We start from the raw sequence: 12,436 nt of genomic DNA on the forward strand, positions 1-12,436 counted from the left end.
CTTCATATCTTTACAAAGATATGATGTGATGTGTCTTCTCTCTATATGTATACATATTCTCTCTCTCTCTCTCTATATATATATGTATATATTTCTGTTCAGATGCATGTGTTTGTATAGTAGGGTAGGTGTGTTTTTAGAATAAAGAGATTTTACATACAGACTAAGAAAATAGTATCCTATTTAATCATTTGTATTAGTACTTGGAGTGAAATAGTATATATAATCACAATTAGAAGATTTGAAATATTATCAGAAAACTGTTAATAATTGAAATGCCAAATCATAAACATTTATGACATTGCTACCCTAAGACTATTTCCCCAAGGAACTATAGCTCCTCTCCACTAAGCACTCAGGAGTTTGAAAGTTCTGACATGATCCCACCACTCCGACCACAGTTCATTCATTTAGGGATGGGAACCAGACACAGATTGAACCAATTAATCTATCTCCAGATTTTAGAACTTTAAATTTATAGAGCCAACATCAAGTGGGCTTTTTACTGCCATTTGAAATAAAAGTCAGTTTGTAGTGAAAGAGAATGAAGCCAAAGTATGCAGAGAAGAAAGAAGAAAAAGGATTGTTCCTGGCTCCCCATTTCTTAGTCTCAACTGCATCCCTGCACTTTCTAAAGTTTAGTTGTTTAACCTTTTCTTGGATTCCATAAGGAAATAAAATCTTTTTTTCCCCAAAAAATATATTCAAGGTGTGTTTCTATCACTTGCAGTCAAATAATCATAAAAGTGATATTCTCTGCTTGGAAACAATTTCCTCGCTATTTTACCAGTGCAATTCTCTCTTATCCTCTAAATTTTAGCTGCAACGACCATTCGTCTACAAAGTCTTCTAAACTGCTAAGTGTGGATTAATCTAATATTCCATGTGCCAGAACCTAAACCATCCCTATAATTCCTGTTACCACTCAGTATTGTAATTGCCTCTTTGTTTTTCTTTTCCTTATCTAGATACATTAGGACAGAGACCATATTTATTGCACCGACTATTGTATCCTTAATGCATAAGATGCCCCCAGGAACATAGAAGACAGTAAATAATTGTTGAATGCAAGAAACAATAAAAGAAAGAGAAAAGATGTTTGAATCCATATTGGTTTCCTTCAGCTCATGATTTTTTTAATTTGTCAATCATAATTTTAACTCAAAGCATAGGCTGTCAAATTGATATGCATTATATTATCATTATTAATAAAGCCAATTTTTCATGTATAAATAAATGGTATGCTAACTTCATATATAGCTGTTTTAAATATTTTTAATAAATGATGCCATAGAAAATGCTGGTAACAGAATTCTACAGTGCAATCTTCTTAGTTTGCATTCTCTAAATCCCTCAAGCAACTCTCTCCAAACAACAATACCTATATGGTAAGAATTCAAATTTTCTTTCTGTGGAATTTTATTTGTCTGACACCAAACCAAAATCTGTGCCTCTTCAGTGACTGGAAGCTAACTCCAAAAAAAAAAAAAAAAAAGTTGTGTGCTTTGTTTTCCAAGAAAAACAGCACTTTTTATGAATTAAACAAAGCACACTTAGTTCACATGAGACTAACAGTTGTTCTCAACACCCAGGTGGAATTGCCCTTTCAGCGAACAGTTTGTCTTGATCAGAAGCCAAGAAAAACACTTGTACCTAAAAAACCCTTGCCTCAAACATTTCATATTTTTAGAATCTTTTTGGAGGTCTTTGAATAGTGTTTTCAGTAGACTATTGAAGTATTGTTTGTGATGATTCTTTGAAAATATTTTAATAAACAAAGGGTAGCAAAAGCATGCTTCTGAGTTATATAATCTAATAAAACGTCCTAAGTTGTGCTATATTATTAAATGTTGCCTTCTATACTTTTGTGTACATAGTGGTTTGATTTTATCCTTCTTTTGTTCTCTATTAGTTACAAAGTGTCATAGACATTCATGTGTAGTTGAAGAATAGCAGCCTATTATAATTTTTCAAATGTAATATTTTGAATTAAACAAGCCAATATGTGAGTTAAAATATAGACTATCTATATTTACTCACACTAAACTCAACAGTAAGCCTCTCACTGTAGTTGCTCTGGTACAAGATCTTATATATACGTTACTTATCTCCTGCCAATTTCCATAGGGATACTATAAAAATGTTAATTCAGTCTACAAATCACATTAATATGTTTAGAAAAAATCAAGTTGTATATGTCAATCTTATATAGGCTCCTGTGGCTTATTTGCACAGAATAGATTAAAAATACAATGCTAAAACTATAGCAGGATTTTTTTTTTCTGTTTATTCATTTATGTAGTTTTTTTAAAATACAAAACCGTTTTGCCATCCACCATTCAGCAACTGACAAAGGACAGTTATTGTACTGAACCCATCTTTCTTTAGGTCTTGGGGTAAGATCACTTTTTGGCAAAAGTCCATGTGTCCATCAGCAGGAGACACGTGGGAGTCCCTGGCCCTTTGTACCACTGATGAGACATGCCTGCACAACTCCCTTTTCTGACTCAGGGTTTGTCCATCATTTTGCACCAGAGGCCATCTGAACTCATCTCACTAACCCCTCATCCTTGTCCATCACAGTCACCACACAAAGACCAAGACAATTAGGTCAACCTTAATACTAGATTCTAGTCACATTTGACTCTAGCATTTACTTTTCTGACTCAAGCTCCTACTCCTCTCCAGTTAGTGAAACCCTCTTAATATACCTTCTGGAACTCAAGATCAAATCTCAGCTAAATCCCCTCTCAAATCAAATTCTTCTCTAAACTATCTCTTTTCCTTCATGCTCTAGGTTTTCCCAACATCTATGTCCACTGAGGGCGCTGATTCCCTTGCAGTCCTCCCAAATGGCAGTCATTTCTCTCCAATGCCCTTTGTACCCCTGGGCACAAAGCTTCCAGAGATGTCCCCCTTACTACCCTTTACAATCCCAGGTTTTTAATTTCATGTCATTAAATTGTGCCCCAACTTGTTGCATAATCTATTTCACCCACCAAATGACACTCTGAAATTATTCTTTGAACATTGTAGATCTTTGGCCCGTTGTCACTCATTCTATTTCTACTCCTCTCATAATTCTTAATGAATTCAAATTTATAGAATGGCCCTTTAAATATCTGGAACTCTCAGTTCCTTAATCTTTTCCCCTAAAATGTTCTCCACTCTGCCTTAGCCACTCAGTCATGTGGTCATTTGAACCTGTCCTTACTAAAACTGCAATTGCTTGATAATCTCAATCTCAAACAGTGTACTGACACACGCAATATTTCAACTAACCTTTTCATGTGCTATCCTCCAACTCTGATATTTCTTCTACTCTACCAGGACCATTAGTCCTTGGATACCACCAACTTTTCACTATCTTCATATTCATATCGTCCTCTTCCCCTGCTTTAATCAGATCACCAACAATAATTATCCTCTGAATATACTCTCAATTTCCGTTTTCCTCTGCTCTTTTTTAGTATTTGAGTGACTAAACTATAGCCCTGGTTAAATCTAACTCTCCATACATTATATGCCGGAACCTGTGCTGGTGAACATAGTGGAAAAAAGTAAAACAAAACCAAACAAAATATAAAAAAATTAAAGCATGCACAAATCATGAAGAATAGCGTTAGTTTAAATATATAGTCACTGACCTTTAATATTTTCAGGAAATCACAGGACATATTCCTAGTCCATTCCCTTATCTCTGCTAGCTATTTTAGAGATTCTCCATTTAAAACTCCAACAATTCTCCATTATCACGTTTACTTGTTGACTTTATATTGGTTCTCCAGAGGAACAGAACCAATATTGTGTGTGTGTGCATGTGTGTGTGTGTGTGTGAGAGAGAGAGTGTGTGTATTTTATATGTGTGTGTGCATATAGATAGATAGATAGATAGATATAAAATAAGAATTGGTTCTAGAGACCTAGGAGAACTGATGATATAGTTCCAGTTCTAGTTTGGAGGCCTGAGAACAAAGAGGCCACCAATGGTGTCAGTTCCATTCCAAGTCCAAGTCCAAGAGCAGCAGAATACTAATGTCCCAACTCTGTGACAATCAGAGGGAGAGATTTCTTTCTTTCTCCACCTTTTATTCTGTTCAGGCCTTCAACAGATGAATGTAGTAGAAAGGCAATCTGCTTTACTCAGTCTATGAATTCAAATGTTAATCTCATCTAGAAACACCCTCACAGACACAGGCAGAAACAATATCTGGGCACCTCATGTCTCAGTCAAATTGACACGTATTATTAACCATCATATCTTGTTTCCTTCTTCATTGAGAAAACAGAAGTAATCAGAAGAGAACCCTTACAAACTTCCTTACAATATCCACCCACCAACCAATCATTGTGCCTTAATATCCTGCCTTGCCCCTGTCACATTTGGATGTTATGTGTACTACAAGCTAAGGCCAAGCCTTGTAATTGTACAATAAATCATATTTACACCTGTCTTCTGAAAGACATTGCTTTGGCAATTTTCTCTACTTTTTTCTTGATCATATCTTTTTCTCTCTATGGTAGATCATTCCAAGCCCAATTTAGACATATACTTATTTTTCTCTTAAAAAAATAAAACAAAATGAAGCAAAACTCTTCTAACCCTATTTCCACTCCACTATTTGAGATTTCACTCCATTTCTCTTATTAAAGACAAAAGTTGTTTTCATTCACTGTCTATAATTTTCTCTCCTCCCAATATCTCTTAAATCTACTCTAATAAGACTTTTATCCTTAAATACCCCACTGAACATGTTCTAAGTCCCTAAATTCAATAGCTAGTTTTCAATCTTGGCCCAGTGGCACCATTTGACATAATTGATCATTCTGTTCTTACTGAAATATTTATCCTACTCATCTTCCAAGGTAACCCGGATACTAGCCCGGCTTTCCTTATACCTCATTTGTTACTCCTTCTCTGCCTCAACTGCTGGTACTGAAAAAAAGTTTGGTTGTCACCAGACTTTAAATGGGGAGGCGTTTCAGGGATCCATTTTTGGACTTCTTTTTGTTCTATCTCCATCCATTCCCTGAATTGTCTGAATGGATTTCATGATTTTAAATAGTATCTATATGTTGATAATTCCAATTAAATTTTACCTGAACCCCAAACCTTATATGTCCAAAGACCTACTTGACATCCCACTTGAATGTTCAAGAGGTGTCTTAAATTTAGCATGTTGAGAATTAAACTTTGATATTTCACCTCTTCCTCCCTCCATTTTTCCTTATTTAATAGCAACATTATTCTTTCAGGTGTTCAGGCTACAAAGCTTAGAGTCCTTCTTGCGTTCTCTCTTTCTTTTATTCCTCTTCTAGCCAGAGGATGGCTATTTCTCTCCTTCTTCCCTTCACCACTCCCTCTAACTTACCAGGCCCCAAACACCATCTTTTGCTCAAATGTTAGCAAAAGCCTCCTAAATTAACTCGTTTCTTATGCTTGCTCCTTTCAGAATAGTCTCAATGCAACCTGCTCAAAACACCTTATTAACTTCCCAATTTACTCAGAGTAAAAGTCAAATTTTGACCATAATCTGCTAGGCCCTACATGATCCATCCCCACCACCCAGCCCTCACTCCCCAGCTTTTCTCATTCATCTCACTCCAGCAGCCCTAGCCTCCTCCCCTTGAACACGCCATACTCTCTTTTATCTCTAGACCATCACATTTGCTGTTTCCCCATTAATGGCATCCTCCAGATGCCTACTTGGTTAGTTCCCTGACTCCATCAGATCTCTGTTCAAAAATTACTTTATAAATGTGTGTTTCTCTGGTCATCCCATTTAATATTTTAATACTCTCCTCCCACAGTGCAATTCTTCTTCTCTACTTAAACTCCCTCCAAAATACCCACCCTATCTAACATCCTATATGTATTTACTTATTTGTTGTTCTTCTTGTCTATCTTCTTCATTATAAACAAAGGCATAAGCAGGACAAGTACTTGTGTCTTTGGCTGTGTAATCCCTATCATCTAGAAGCACAGTGTAGGCACTCAGTAGGTAGTTTGATGAACGATCTATTGAATGGGAGAGTGAGTAGCAAATGCTAAAATAGTACCTGACTTTTGTTTGATGATACCTCTGAAAAGAAAAGCAAGAGACCCATTTTACTCTATTCAGTCTTCCACATATAAACATTTGACTCAAATAGCTTAAGAAGCTCCTATAGTCTTAAAAATCTACAGATCAGTGTTTTTCAAATGTTTATGAGTTAAGAGAATCACTACTTGTTAAAAACCCAGATTTCCTTGACCTGTCTCAAAGATTCAGTAGTTCTGTGAAAGATCTATTTCATTTGCATTTTTAACAAGCACTTCATTGATTTTTATACAGTTTTAAAAGAAGCTGCTATAGGTTCAGAAGTGATTCAAATTGAGTGACATGTAAATACAGAGTGGGGAGAAAATTGTTTATTATAGTTAATGTGCTGAGTTAAAGAAAATAGGTCTGGTATAAATTTCTGGTATACATTCATCTCAGGAGAGAGTTTAAAGTAGAATAGCAATTTGCAAAACATACTACAAACACTCAATTTGTACTTGTCTTCAGGGGATATGAAGAGTTGGCCTTTAAAAGTAAGATCTATGCCAAAGTTTTCATGGGTAAGCAATTAATTGCTTCTTTAAAACATTTGTTTACAAGCACTAAGAAAAACATCAGTTCACTGGCTAAAATAAAGATGCTTGGTGCCTACGGAGAGATAACACTAGTCAGATGGATAACATTCCATTCTTAGAGAATACTTTTTTATCCTGGATCAATAAAGACCTGGGCCCATGATAACCTTTACCATAATTGTGACACTCAGTTCTGCTCATTACTACCTGATCTTCCATAGACTTCTGCCTCTAGTAAAGAGATTTTGTTGTTTGTTTCATTCTGAGTTAATTACCTGACTCTGATAGATTGCATTGTAATAGATGTTGTCTGATCAGCATTCAGAACTGTTCTCCAGTTTGAAGAGACACATAGTAAAGAAAAGACTTCTTAATTACACTCCGTGTTCCCACTCATTAATTGACTTTCTTTCAAATAACCATAAATTGTGTAATATGGTACATGTTACAGATAAATTAACAAATATCCACATAACGCAGTGTATCTGTCAAGAGAAATTTAACGTTTGTTATCAGTTTTGTTTATCTCCAATATTAGAGGGTTAGCTCCTATTAATGTTACAAAAATAAAGGCAGATTTATTATTTTCGTTTTTCTTCAAAAATGTATAAATCTGAATGAGATCATCTCTTCCTCCAAAATTCTGAGGTCAATATCCAATTCTCCAGTGTTTGTTTTTCTTAATCTAGATCATTTCAAAGAGAAGAATAAGAAGGACTAAAGATAAACTGAAAGGGTCCTAAACAAAGTTTCTGTGGCTGAAGCAGCTCTGACGTTCTGAAATTACTAGCTTCAGGTAGAGGATTGCAGAAACGCAAGGTGAAACATAAACTGATTTCATATTCACCTTTTATTTCAAGAACGACTTTTAGAACTCAATATCAAGGATATCTGTTTTGAGACTAAGAGTATTTGAAGGTACTAGTGCCTCAGTCTACTGACCAAGAATTGAAATGTTAGACTATTAGTTGATGTGAAATTGAGTTAAAAAAATACTTTTCCTCTCTCTCAGACTTAATAAATACCCATAGGATAAGGGTGAAGGAGGAGAAAGTCAGTGGGCAGAGTAAACTTGACCCTGCAGAGGTTCTTCATGCAGGTGCCTCTTGTCCTGTTTTCCCTGCCTCAACCAGGAGATACATGAGGCCTGAAGGAGGAGAGGTCAACAAACTATTTCCCTTTGCTTTGGAAAGGAAGAAAAACAGTAGAGACCTACACCATTTAAAAAAAACATCAATAAATCAAGACTTTTTTTGTGACTACTGCAGAAATTTGAATGTGGAGTTATTCTATTTTTAAATTGAATAATAATATTATCATTAAATAATTCATATATTCATATTTTTAGACATATATACTGACATATTTGGCAATGAAAAAACATGTTAGTGATTTTTTTTAAACATTTTAGCTAAAATGTATTCGAAAAAATATGACAAAATGTGAATCATTGTTAATTTGGGTATAAGGAGGTCCATTACATAGAATTCCTTACTTTATATAGGAAGTTGTCTATTAAAAGCTTGAAAGATGACACAAGGTAAGCCAGCAATACTTAGATCACAGTCAGTCCTTCTGTATAGAAGTATTTCACTCCCTGTAAGCATCTCGTATGTACTTTATCACTCTGCAGCACTCATTTGGTTTCAGAAAATGATTTAGTGCCCTGACAAAGTTCTATGATGAGGCAAAGTTTTTGTTTCCAAGAAATGCTGTCCTTTTTTATACCTTAATTCTTAGAAATGTTACCTTCTCTGAGTGTACTGGAAGATTAATTTTTACCCAAAAAAGTATATATTGTTCCTTGATTCTTCACACAAGTGCATTTTCTCCCATCTCTAGTTATTGCAAAAATATAAAATCTACTTAACTAATTTATCTAATCTCTCAAACTCTAATAATAATCAAGGTAAGGAAATACAACATTAATTTTATTTAAAAATGTACAACTTATTGATAGAGCACTATGAAACAAATAGTCCCGTCTTTGTGACAAAAATCTACATGGAAAAGTGGAGAAGGTACAGGCTATTAAATTAGAAAGAAAGCTCATTTGTAGATTGGTTCCGCACTTCACATTCATCCAAATCCTTTACTACACAGTGTTTCATAGTTCAGTTTCCAGATATTAAAAAATTGTGCAGTTGCTCTCCAACATTGAAAAATTCAAGTGAAAAACTAATGGCTAGGTCAAACTAATTACAAAAATCTTGGGTATATCTGCACGTTATTTACATTCGTAATGTAAGTAATGTTCATGAGCACTAAACAAAAATAGGAGACATTGTTTCTCCAATATAATTTAAGGTAAAAGCCATATTTTCTTCTATTATCCAGACTTCACTTCATCATATATACCTTTGGTGAGGGAATAACAGAAAATTATTGGAGCCGAGACCTCTAAAATGATTCAGAATTGTAATCATTAGATGCTTCTAGATTGGATTTATCTTCCCAAGTACACAGAGAAGGGCGAGCAGTGCAGTAGCACACACCATTTATAGTTTGGACTAGGACCAGTGACAATATGTTTGGTTGAGGATGAAGTGTCATTAAAGTCTCTGAGATGCCTCTTCAACAGGAAAAAAACTTATCTGTGGTGAATTGATAACCTTAAATAGTATATGGTTGAATGCAAAGACTAATACAAACTTAAAAAAAAAAAAAAAACTAACATTTCAAAGGGTTTTTTTTTTTTTTTTGGTAAACTTTCCCAAAAATATCCTAAAAAAATGTGCAACTCTATTTTTCCTCCACAGAGAAGGAAAATATCTGTCACTATAGATAAAATTGTTTCTAATTCACCATCCATTGCTCTCAAAATTTTTCCAAAACATGAGTCACCTATATCCCAAATATTTAATAAAAATTAATTTCCCTGAAGCAAAATAAGCAATCTTTTTTAAAATAAGTAGTATGTGACAATTCTAATGCATGCTTTAAAAATATTATCATAAATGATCTGAAAAGCAAATAGACTGAAAATTTCCACTCAGGCATTCATATTCATGCAAAGATATCCTGCCCATAAGTACTTAGAGGTTTTTTTTATCTAATCTTCTTTATCTCTATAAATAATTAAGGTCACAATTGGGAAATGAAATGAAATGAGCAAATCTTTATTCCAAATGGGGATTATTGAACATTTCTAAGTATTAAGGCCACTACATATTGCTATAATTGATTATAATGGTGTCGCTCACAGTTAACACTTTGCCGCCACTTCCATACTTCAAGAGGTTTATAACTCAGCTATAAACATTCGCTCTATATTGAACTGCACATTGAAGATTTCAGCCTTTGAAAAATTGCTTTCACGAAATTGAAAAAAGAAATTTAAGACTGGACTTTTCTCTTACACGTTTATAAAGTAACCAATATGTTTCGATAAAATATTTCTTAATTCCATGAGGAATTTTTAAAAGCAAGAATTGGCTGTGAAAATACTGTTTGAGGAAAAGAAATAATTTAAATACAGAAATTACTTTCTTTTAGTATGATCTCCAGGTCCAGTTCTCTATACCACTTTGGTATAGAGTATAAGAGGATATGTGATTTTAAAGCATAATATACCTAAAGCCATTTGAGACTTTCAGTTAACCTGTATTTAATTTTCTAAGAGAGCTTTTCTTATTAATTGCGTATTGGCTTTCCATGCATATATATCTTCATTCAACAAACATTTGATATCTAGTATATCTTCAACATTGGTGATAAAATTTGAATAAAACAGCATCTTTGTGGATGAGATAGATGAGTGATACACATCTACACACACATACAGGAAATACAATACATATAAGATGATACAGTAGAACATAGGAGTTGTTGTTAAAGGCTGATTTAAATATCAAAACAATGAATAATTTTGAAGTTTTACAAAACCTTTTGTAAAGTGTAGACATTTTTCAATTATTGATATTTATAGACAATGGGTGGTTTTTAATACAGTTTCTTGGGGTAATCTATAAAGTAGAGGTGGCAAAATCAAATGTGCACAGGAATTAGGTAGATAACAGAAATGCAGTATGATTCAAGACAAGAAAGAGGCTGGGTTGATACTAGGGCTAGGTGCTATTGGTAAGGAGCTTCCTGAATGAACTTGGAAATTCCTTATTCCACTCAAAAACACTCTCAATATGAAAATTTATGAAACATGATGCCTGCCAAACCAAACTGGTCCACGTTGCAAATTTGGTTCAGCTACTCACACCAAGGCCTGAAGAGCGACTAACTACAATCCAGTAGTTTTATTTTTTATTTTTAGATACTTTACATTAAAAATACTATTCACAATTTCAGTCTTTATCCTTTTTTTGTCACACTAGCTATCTGCAATTTATTTATAGAAAACTTTGTCCATATGCCAGTTTAAGCTGAAAAATGGTTTTGTATGTAAGTATTTGCAGAGAGAATTAAAAGTTGATGTTAAAAAGTTAGAGATTTAACAGACATACCGACATGGCTTCACAAATCCTAGTTATTTATTAAAATGTGCATGGTTGGAGGAGAAAAAATGGCGGAGTTAGGGTAGCCTCCCGAATCCCTTCTTCCAGAGACGGAGAGGTAGATCTCGGTCTGCTACACATGATCAGATCACTCTCCTGCAAAAACAGCGAGGTGAATCCGCGGAGATTCAGCAGGGGATGCGCAAATCAGGAAAAAGAATAAAGCGAACCGGAGACAGGAATACAAAACCTGGAAAGCGCCAACAGACAATAGAGAGTGGAGCGCGAGACGGCGGCGCCAGCGTGGCCAGTAAGTGCACGGGGACAAGTCCCTCACGAGACAGTCTAGCTCCCCCGCTGACTTACAAGCCCACCAAGAGGCAGGGGCTTGTGTGAAGTGGATGTAGAACTGGGTCTGGAAACGTGGGACTCAGCGGAGAGGAGACACGAGCGGGAAGCATCTTGAACTTCGGGGAGCTCCGTGTCAGGACTGCACCGGACAGGGGAGGAGCTGGGCTGGGCTACCGCCGGAGGCAGTTAGGACTCAGGAAGCTGGTCTCTGGCACCCAGCGGGTAATGAAGGAGGAGGTGATTACTGAGTAGAGGACTCTAACCCGGAAACTGCCACTGGCAACTGGGACTGCTCAGGGTGGGCCAGTAGAAGCGAGAGCTATTGCGGGACTGGAGTGAGATTGGGGGAGGGAGACACAAAGGAGACAGTGGAGCACCCTGGTGACTCGACTGACTCCCTGATCGGGTACCTCCCAGCCCTGAGCGGCTCCCTCTGGAGCCAGTGCACTGGGGGCTGGCGAGAGCCATCTCGGGGCCCACGGCAGGTCGCGGGTGCGGAACCGCTCCCTTCCCCTAGCCTGGGAACTCTCGCAGCGAGCTCTGCCCTTCCCGGACCTGGGGTCACTTGGCCGGGCCCGTTTCTTTGAGTGGTGAATGCTGAGTGCCTCTGAATGCTGAGTGCTTCCTTGCCTGTTGGGGGAGGACACCTGTGGAGGCTGAAAGCGCTGGGGAATTGGGCAGTCTGGTGGAGCGCCCCTTCCCCCTGGCCAGCGCCTTCTGCCTGGCCTCCGAGCTTGCAGCAGAGAGACATAAAGAGCCACTCCCCCTCTGCGACAAGCGCCATTCCCTGGGGATTTGGCACTGACCAATAGCTGACAGCCCAGTGACTTTCCTCGCCAGACCGGTTCAGGTCACCCGGTACCATTGTATTTCCGCCTCTGGCCAGCTACCAACAGAGAAAGCCCAGCAAGGGACCAAAACAAGCTCCCCAAGTAACCCCTCCCATCAAGAGAGCCGTGGACAACATACTAGCAGCTCCCTCTAGCGGCAGAACAAAACAAAAGTAACAGTGGATCCA

This window comes from Propithecus coquereli, unplaced genomic scaffold (assembly GCF_000956105.1).
Source record: "Propithecus coquereli isolate 6110/MARCELLA unplaced genomic scaffold, Pcoq_1.0 Scaffold174, whole genome shotgun sequence".
NCBI classification, from domain to species: Eukaryota; Metazoa; Chordata; class Mammalia; order Primates; family Indriidae; genus Propithecus; species Propithecus coquereli.